This window comes from Procambarus clarkii, chromosome 23 (genome assembly GCF_040958095.1).
Source record: "Procambarus clarkii isolate CNS0578487 chromosome 23, FALCON_Pclarkii_2.0, whole genome shotgun sequence".
In the NCBI taxonomy this organism is placed as follows: domain Eukaryota; kingdom Metazoa; phylum Arthropoda; class Malacostraca; order Decapoda; family Cambaridae; genus Procambarus; species Procambarus clarkii.
Window position 1 is genome coordinate 47,029,486 of NC_091172.1, and position 11,013 is coordinate 47,040,498.

Genomic DNA, 11,013 nt, shown 5'->3' on the forward strand with positions numbered 1-11,013 from the left:
GGCTGCTGCTAGAGCAGTTAGTCAGGCAGCAGCCGACATGCTGAAGCCAAAACAGCATGGGTTTGGCATTCCCCAAGAGTGTGAGGCAGCGGCTCATGCAGCTAAAGCCTACATTGCCAACATTACGGATGAAAAAGCCCTGATAAAGCTGGACTTCAAAAATGCTTTCAATCTGGTTAGAAGGGATGCAGTACTCACTGCGGTTCATCGCCTTTTTCCTTCCCTCTACCCGTTTTTAAACTCATGCTACAGCAAGAATCTAACTCTGCTTTTTTGGGAACATGAAATTGAATCACAAGAATGTGTCCAACAGGGTGAACCCCTTGCTTCTCTTCTTTTCTGCCTAGTCATCAAGGAAGTCACCGATAACCTGTCCAGTGAGTTCAACATTTGGTTTTTGGACGATGGTACTCTAGTCGGCTCCCCAGCCTCACTCTTGGACTACATAAGAATAATTCAGGAGGAAGGATCGAGCCTAGGCCTCACCCTGAACCCTTCCAAGTGCGAAATAACCTCCACCAACCAGCACATAATAGAGCAAATAAAGGTTGTTTTACCTAACATTCATACAACCAACCCTGAGGACAACACACTCCTAGGTGCTCCTCTTGGAAGGAATGCCGTCGACGAGGTCCTTGGGAAGAAGATCACTGACCTGAAGAGGATGAACGAGAGGATTGAAGACATGGATGCTCATGATGCACTTTACCTCATCACCAGATGCTTGTCTCTCCCCAGACTGACCTAATTTCTAAGATGTTCGCCATCTTTCAACAGTATTAAATTAGAAGAGTACGACAGCTTGCTGAAATCAACACTAGAAAAAGCCCTCAATCTTTCCCTCAGCGACTCACAGTGGAAACAGGCCTCCCTGCCTGTCAGACTCGGGGGCCTTGGCGTGCGCACAGCAACACAAACTGCTGTACCAGCGTTCCTGTCCATCTTCAGTGGGGTCTGACCACTTGGTGAAGGAAATCCTACCTGAGCACCTAGTTCAACAGGCACGGGAACATGATCCCAGCTTCTCAGACTGCACAACCAAATGGGTCTCTCTCACAGAACCAGCACCCCAACCACCGCCTTCTGAAGCCCATAAGCAATCCAGCTTGGATCGCCCCATTGCCGACCAAGAAGCTGCGACTTTGCTAGAAGCTGTGACAACACCACATGACACTGCCCGACTTAGAGCTGTAGCAGCTCCCTATGCACGTGATTTCCTATTAGCAACCCCAATGTCAGCAACCGGCACCCGTTTCACACTGCAGGCCCTCCAAATTGCCATGGCTCTTCGCCTCGCTGCCCTAATCCACAACGAATACAGGTGTATTTGCAGTGAGGCAGAGGCCGACAGGTATGGACGGCATGGCCTTCTCTGCCAAAGGACAGGAGGATGGGATGCAAGACACAGCGAGGTCAATGACATTATTAAGAGAAGCCTTACCACAGCCGGTTGTCCAGCAGAGAGAGAGCCCCGTTACCTAATGTCCCGCAACTCTGATGAGCCTGTCAGTCGCCAGATGGAATCACGGTGAACCCCCTGGAAGAATGGTAGACAGTTTGTGTGGGACTACACTTGCGTTTCAACTTTAGCCAATACCTATGTTGACTTCAGTGCAACACAAGCAGGAGGAGCTGCCAATCACCGGGAAGCGGCCAAATCACGTATCTACAGAGACCTTGAGCACAACTACAATTTTGTCCCCATTGCCTCAGAGACACTTGATGCCTGGGGTAAAAGTGCTGCTAGCTTTTTGAAGGAGTTGGGGTCTAAGCTAATCGAAACAACTAGAGACCCTAAAGCTGCCAGTTTTCTTTTTCAGTCCCTTAGTGTGGCAATCCAGAGAGGAAATGCTCACTGCATCCATGGTTCCTGCCCACCATCTGAGGAGCTGGAGGAGTTATTCAACTTGTGACAAGCAGCCTTGTACCCTGCATGTAATCAATATTGTAACTTTTTTTGTGTAATGACATTTTCAAATAAAGTTAGATAAATATACACACATACCAAAAGAACAGAGATGGTTATCTTGAGATGATTTCGGGGCTTTTTTAGTGTCCCCGCGGCCCGGTACTCGACTAGGCCTCCACCCCCAGGAAGCAGCCCGTGACAGCCGACTAACACCCAGGTACCTATTTACTGCTTGGTAACAGGGGCATAGGGTGAAAGCAACTCTGCCCATTGTTTCTCGCCGGCTCCTGGGATCGAACCCAGGACCACAGGATCACAAATCCAGCGTGCTGTCCACTCCATGGTAGGAAAAGAAAATATCAAAGTGTTCAGTGAGGATCCACAAGGTCTTCTCTGAGTACTCTTTATTTTTTTCTCCGAGGCTATGGGTCATTACACTTGCACCAGTGGTGGTACCCCTTCTAGTAAAAAAAAAATATATATTTGTACATATATATATATATATATATATATATATATATATATATATATATATATATATATATATATATATATATATATATATATATATATATATATATATATATATATATATATATATATATATATATATATATATATATAACTGGAATTATAGGAATTATACAGTAGATACTAATTGTAAATACAGATTGTTATAACTGAACTTTTTAGTTTTTTTATTTTAATTAAATTAATGGTGGATAATTTAAACAAGTTTGTCTGTACTAAATATTTTACACATTAACAGGAAGGTCAAAAGCATATTTCATGGAAGCTACTGCAGTATATTATTAGCAGTCGTTTGAATTCACTAGATGGTAGTGTGACTCTGTCAATAATTGCTTCTGCATCCAATTCGTGTGACATTTCCTTTTCAATGTATAGCAACATGTATGATTCCAAATTCGCCTCAGACAGTGAATTTCTTAGACTTGTCTTTATGATCTTTAGCTGTGAAAATGTCCTTTCCCATTGGACTTGAGTAACTGATAGTGTGCAGATGACTTTATAAAGTTGATAAAGGTTATCATATGCCTTGCCATGAAGTCTGTTAGATGTCAGAAATATTAGTGCATACGATGGGCAGCTGCTACAAATGTGAGACTTGTTGCAACTGGAGTCCATATTCTCACCATCATTAAGATATAGCTTTAATACATCAAAGGTTGTAGCAAAAGAAAACAATTTCAATATTATTTGACTTTTGCAGATTTGTGAAGACAGCTTAATAATGCCTTCCAAATCAACATCTTCATTTCCCCTCCTCTGCAATAGCTTAAACTTTGCTGGTCCAAGCAGAATAAATCTTTATACAACTTTTGTGTTGTATGAGGCCTGAATATAGTGACTGGACAATGCAGTCCGTTATTAGGTTAAACACATATACTCAAAAATCAGCAAGTGAATCTGAGGATTTTCCTTCATCATCTATTACCTCATCAGTCATTTTTCTTCTTCTTTTGCCTGTAACTGGTAATGCTGTTTCCAAACAGTCATTTTCTAATGTTTGATTTTTATCCATATTCAACTGTGAAATCTTGTCATGATATTTATTTACAAATTCCAGTGCAATGCCGTGCAAGTTGTCAAATGTTCTTGTCTGCTCCTTTAACTTTGTTGTAGCTGAATCTACTAAACGCTATGCAGTAAACATATCTAAACCTCTTACCAAATAACATTTACAGATAAGTACAAAGATTAGATGTCACTGATACGGAGAGTGAAAATGATGAACCAGTAAAAGTCTTAAAGGCTAGGCGTACTACACCACTACTGCCCTCAGTCTATTCAACCACTGCCACAGCGTTCCATTACAGCAGCTGTGCCACCTGCTGTTCCTTTTTTCCATGGACATAGTGAAGATGACTCATTTTCTGGATTTAGTGACCAGGACTCAGACACTTGTAGCTGTGTTGTGTCTAGTGGTAGTAGGTTTCGTGGTGTTACTGGGCGGATGAGTTTTGTCTCAGCACCACACCCTGCCAAACGACGCCGTGCAATGTTGCATAAAGAAAGTGAGGGAAGATTAGCCTCTACCTCAACAGTAGGTGCTCGCCTTGTGCTGGTTAGAAGAGCTTCATCTCGAAGCAAACGTAGTACTGTTAGAGGAAGGATTCATGCCCGTCGTGGTAGTAATGATGGTGGAGTCAACGCCTCAAGCAGCACAATTGTACGACAGTGGAATGATAGTAGCAATTTTGTTCCACAAATACCATCATTTGATGCTACAGATGTAGGTGTTACTGACCTTTTCCCTAAACTGGTGAAGATATGTGTAAAATGGACTATTTTACAGCAAATTTTGATGAGATGTTAGTGACACACACATAATTCTGAATACAAATAGATACGTGGCAAAACTCACTTTAAAGGAGAGAATGTCAGCTCATTCTCACTTGCAACGTTAGAAAGATACAACTGTAGCATAATTGTATGTTTTTCTTGCCCTATACATGATGATGAAACATTAAGAAAACATGTCATACAGAATTATTGGAACAAAGACAGTCTTGTTCCATCCTGAGTTCTCGGCAGGTATATGTCACGTGGCAGGATTCTGCTAATTTTCAAGTGTCTGCATTTTGAAAATAGTAATAATGATATTGCAAACTGTAGACTGCGGATAGTGAGACACGTGTTCAGTAATTTGAAGGGAAAGTACAAAGATTTCAGTGAACCAGGCCAGCAGTGATTGACGAATAGCCTGTACTCTTCAAGGGCCGTCTGGCCTTCAGGCAGTATATTCCCTCTAAACATCACCAATTTAAACTCATATTCTTTGTTGTGGGTGAGTGTGAAACAGGCATGGTAACAGATATGATACTTTTTGCTTTCACAGATGTAGACATTCCCAGTAACGCTCCACTTGAGATTTCCAGGCAGTGTGGTAAAGACGCTGATGGCTCCACTACTGAACAAGAGGCACATTATATATGCAGACCATTATTATACCAGTCCCATGCTGAAAAGGTTCCTACTAGATCATAATACCGGATTTTGTGACACAGTCAAGTTACGAAGGCGAGAAATGCCTGTGTTTGATCAAACTGTTGCAGTAGGTGAGTGTCAGCTAAGAAAAAGTGACAGAATTTTAGCAGTGATGTGGAAAAACACATGTTAAGTGAACATGCTGACGACTGGTCTCACTTGCGACATGGTTGACAGTGGCAAGGTAATACAACAAAACGAAAATTGTATACATCAAACTGTGGCTTGATCTATAATGTAAATAAGCGTTTGGTTGACAAATGTGGCATGATGATTGGTGCTGTGGAATATGTACGGAAAAGTGTCAAGTGGACAAAGAAAATGTTTTTTTCACTATGTGGATGCAACTGTGCTGAACAGTTTCAACATGTATTTAGTGACAAAAAAACAACAATGCGTATGTTAAGTCTAGCAGTTGTGTCACAGTTGCTTGCAAGTTTGGAGAAGACGTACATGTTGGAACAAGAGGAGTGTCCTCGCTATCAAGGCTTCATGCTGCTACAGTGCAATGCCTTCTTGTTGCTAACAAGAAGTCACCTGCATGTGGGGCTGCTACTTCTGTGAGGCGAGCAATGTCTTGTGTTGTTGCAGCACCCAGGCACTCTGCAGTGCCCGGGTGCAATGTCTACAATATCTACAATGATCCAGTGTCTCGGTATACACCCCAGATGGATTGCTTGTGGGCTTTTGATGGTGGTGGTTAAAGTGACTGGCCTGCACGAAAGGCCTCCCTTGGTGGCACAGTGTATTAAATTGGGATCGCGTACACCTGCCAGCTGACCTAAGTAGCAGGTAGCATTTCCTTCACAAAATTGTCGGATGCTGAGGAGGACAGGAAGGCTGGTACAGCGATTTGCGTTGCAGTTCACACTCCGAGCCCCCCCCCCCCCCACTTCCCATGACTTACGGGGAAAGAGGCTTGTTTCCTCTCTAAGTAATCGAGAGAGAGGTTGAGGGTTTTTTCTAGCATCAATTTCAGTAAGAGGCCATATTCACCTAGTTTTTGGCAACTGTAGAATGGTGAACACCTCAGAAAGTAGGTTAACCTACTTTCCTTTCAAGGTCGGCAATTTTCTTATCAAGGGCCACATCGATGGTTTTCAACCCCAGGGGGGGGCTCCGAGGAGTGTGTTGTTTTCAGGTTGTTATATGGATATTTGGCATAAGACCTGTGGAAAAACCTACTGGGATTGATATAAGAGGAGACTACCAGGGACTTGTACTGAACTAAATTAAAAAATTACTGTCTGCAAATTAATTCAACTAAAATCTCTAGCTTGGGTTGTAAATCCTAGCTCCTCTTTTCCTAATGACAGATTGTGGGCTTTAAAGGACAGGTGGGGTGAATGAATTAGTTGATAGAAGTTCCAGTCCACCTGTAGACAGGGATTCTCACATCAGCTTGTATTTTATACAAGGATAAGATTTAATAAATTCAGTTAAATGACTGAACACTGGCTCTGTTTAAATCAGAGATTCAAACATGTACATGGTCTAGCCTAGCACCATAACTATTAACAGCCAATATATTCTTATACTATAAACAACAAATTAAATTGTAAAAGTATAATAAATGACTTTAAATGTACTGTTACTAAGTACAAAATTATATTCAATTAAATGAACTTAAATGATAACTTAAAAAATAACTAAGCAAGCAATTGTTAACTTAATTTATATATTCAAGTATATATGCAATGTATTTATATTCAATTTATGATTAGGTACAGTCAGCTTGATTGAATCCTTTCCCACACAATGGACACTCATCAGGTTTTATTTACTTATTGCAGCTGAATCTTTTTTTGACACAAATGGACACTCATGAGGTTTAGTGCTTGGATAAGATTCTACTGCAAAATATTAATAAACTTACTGAGGTATGAGGCGCTGCCTCACTTTATAACCGACAGACAGACTTATAGGATATTAAAGTTATACAAGCATACAATTGGCCAATTTATACACTACTGTAATACCTTCAATATACCTTCACTACCTTCAATATACTTATCTGAAGCCAGGTGCCTGTCTGACAAGTGTGCCAGACTGATTAACTCTCTTGTCACGAGTATAGGCACGATATTTTATATAACAGCTTTGCTGTAGATTGTTGTTGTAGCATTGCTACATGGATTTTTCTTTAACTGCGTTGCAGAAGATGAGAGTTGATGGTGAAGGTGGAGCCAAGTCACTGTGTGCTCCGCTCTACACTTATAGATATAAATGTTCTAGGGATTTTCCTTGTAAATATTGTCCAGGTACTCCCCCAGTTCTAGAGAGTATTCACTGGTGATAAAGTGCTGCGGGGTGTGTCGTGGGCGCTTCTTGTTCCCAAGATGCCCCTCCCTCTCTTTTGAGAGGTAGCTTTCAATGAATATTGATTGATTATTTTTACAGTCTAGACTTATGATTGAGATAAGATGTGATTATAATATAATTAGATATAGGATTTAAAGATTATAAGTAGTACTTGATAGTACTACTGATTCTTATTAAGGATTCGTTTTTTAATCTCTACCGGAAGTGATTAATGTTCCAATAGCTTTTAATTAACAAATCCTTCTAGAAGCGTCTGGATCCTTGAGAGATATGCACAAAGTCATGTAGGCATCTAGAGGGCCCTATGGCGTACGTGATCATGGTGGCATTGTCATCTAGGATCAAGCTGTATGATGAATCTATAATAATTCTAATATGATTTTGGATTGATTTGATATGATATAGAAATTATATAGAAATTATACATTTCTTAGATGATTAATAGATATGGTGGGTAAAACTTTCCCACAAGACCCTCTATTCTCTCCATGATGGCCTGGTTGGAACATATTACTTCGCACTTAAAAGGGTTCAGGGTGAAGCCAAAGATTGCACCTTGCTCCTCGATTATTTTGATGTCCTCCTGGAGGGAGTCTTGGGAACCAGCAAGGGTGCCATCATCCAAGAACCAGATGTTGAAGAACCTTGTAAGTATAAAGAGAGCTTGGTACAAAAGGATTAGGATTGGGGAAGTCAGTTTAGAATTAGAATTCGTCCAACTGGTTAGAAACGTTAAAAAAGAGATAAGGAGGGCAATAAGAAACTATGAAGTTCGGATAGCAGGCCAAGCAAAAAGAAATCCTAAAGTTTTTTTCAGTTATATCTAACAAAGATTAGGGAAAGGATAGGTCCATTAAAATTCTGAGACAGGTCAGACAACTGATAATGACGAAGAGATGAGTAGCATTTTTAATAAATATTTTATCTCTGTATTTACTAAAGAGGAACTGAGCATTATGCCTTCAGCCAAAAAAGTCTATGTGAGTGGGGGAAGAGGACAGGTTGACTAGTTTAGCAGTTACCAGGGAGGATGTTATTAAACAAATAGTGAAACTCAAGCCAAAGAAATTCCCAGGGCCAGACGAAGTGTTTGGCAGGGTGCTTATTAAGGAATGCAAAGAGGAGCATGGCGAGTCATTGTCTACCATATTTAATAAATCATTAGAGGCAGGCAGAGTGCCAGAGTCATGGAAGGTTGCTAATGTGGTACCAATTTTTATGAAAGGAGATAGATCACTTGTGTCAAACTATCGGCCAATTAGCCTAACATCTATTGTGGGAAAGTTACTTGAATCGATAATTGCAAATACAATTCGTCTTCACCTTGAAAAACATATATTAATAAATGATTCACAACATGGCCGTTCATGTTTAACAAATTTGCTATAATTTTATTCCAGCATAGTTGAGGTTGTTGATAGTGGTAAGGTTTATGATGTTGTGTACCTTGACTTTATCAAAGTTTTTGATACAGTGCTACATGAAAGATTGATTAAAAAGATAGAGGCTCATGGTATTGAGGGTGCTATATTAAGTTGGATTAGGGCATCGCTATACCAAAGGAAACATCGGTATAAATGGGGTTAAATCAGACTGAGAAAAGTGGAGTGCCGCAAGGCTCTGTCCTGGGACCTCTGTTATTAATAATATATATAAATAATTTAGATTCAGGTTTGAGCAGCAACTTTGCCGTTGGTATAAAAATCAGGAGGGAAATATACACAGAAAAGACTCACTATCACTCCAAGACGATCTAAATAGGGTTATGAAATGGTCCAAAGATTGGCAGATGCAGTTTAATGATGATAAATGTAAGGTTTTGCTGCTAGGTAATGATGACAGAGTTACAAGATACGAGCTAGATGGTGTTGAGATTGCGAAGTCGGATTGCAAAAGGGATCTGGGAAATATGATTAGTTAAAATTTTAAACCCAAAAATCAATGCATAAATGTTCGTAATAAGGCTAATAGGACATTGAGATTTATTAATCGAAGCGTTATTAATATGAAACCTGATTTTGTTCTTCAGCTATATCTTGCTGAAGATATAGCTGAATGGGGTTTAAATGGCTAGGCCCCGTTAAGATTATGCAGTATAGTTTCAGTCGCCGTACTATAGAATGGATATAAATGCACTAGAACGCGTCAAGCATAGGATGACAAAGTTAATCCCGCTAATTAGCAACCTCTCATATGAAGAAAGATTGATAAAGCTTAAATTACTTCAATACTCTTATATTATATCCTCTAGAAAGGCGAAGAATTATTGGTGATATGATGGAGGTGTACAAGTGGATGAATCTACATAACAAGGAGAATATTAATAGAGTATTAAAAGTATCAACACAAGACAGAACACGAAACAATGGGTCTAAATTGGATAAGTTTAGATTTAGCAAAGACATGGGTAAATATTGCTTCGGTAACAGGGTTGTTGATTTGTGGAACCAATTACCACATAACTTGGTGGAGGTGGGGTCCCTCGATTGTTTCAAATGGGGTTTGGACATGTATATGAGTGGGATTGGGTGGTTATAAATAGGAGCTGCCCTATATAGGCCAATAGGCTTTCTGCACTGCAAGTGTCGCGTCAGACTAGAAATAAAAATAAATTTTGGAGAATTGATTTTTCAATTACCATCAACAGTGAAAAGAAACATAAGAAAGATCGAGAAAGTTCGTGTTAGAATTATTAATCTTACTTTTTCGGTCATATTTAATAATATATGTCTACAGGAAAGACTGCTACCAAATTATACTAATATATATATATATATATATATTTATATATATATATATATATATATATATATATATATATATATATATATATATATATATATACATATATATATATATATTGTGACGGTAAAGCATTGGTGTTCGGCTGTTTCAAAAGCTGGGGGCAGGGCCTCGTCACATAAAAAAAAAAAGAGAAGTTTGTCCTTTCGTCTGTGGTAAGGTAATGGGAAGACACACAAACACAAAGTATATAAACAATGAAATTTTAATTACTCTAGAAAACAAGACATGAATAAAGACAATCTCATAAAATTCAGAACAGGTCAACAAACAAAACAACATGAATAATTACTGGTAATGGAAAGTTACTCTAAGACAAGAGTGCAAGTTAAAATAAATCAAATAAGTGAGGTGCTGGGAATACTGGCTTCAAGCTGCCACCTCCCTTAGTACACGAAAGCCAAGGCTTAGTCTACTAGTGAGAGATGTCAACTCCAAGGAGCACAGAGATATTCTGAGGAGTACGGCGTGCTGCTGCCCAGACGTCGACTCTTGGTTGTGGCGTGAGTGCAGGTGCGGCGAGACACCAGCCAATCAGCAACAGGCAGGTGGAGAATGAGCAGTTTGCTGGTTACGGAGGGCTGTAGCCGGTGTGTCGAGGTGTGCATGGTACGATTTGCTTCCTGGGCAAAACGTTTGGCGATACTGGTGGACGTATGGTGCCACTGGTGAAGTTGGTGCCACAGTCGCTCTGAACCTCCCTTGGAAATCCATACTGGGTGAAGATCTTCAATAAGTGTTTCACAACCGTAGCAGCCGTAATGTTCTTTACTGGAACTGCTATGGGGAATCTGGTGGTAGGACACAGGATGGTTAAGATATAGGCGTTACCTGAACTGGTCCGAGGTAAAGGACCAACACTGTCTATAATAAGTCTGTGGAAAGGTTCCGCAGGCACCTGTATGGGAGTCAGTGGTGCTCTGGGAATAGAGGTGTTCGGTTTACCTGCCATCTGACATGTATGACACTGT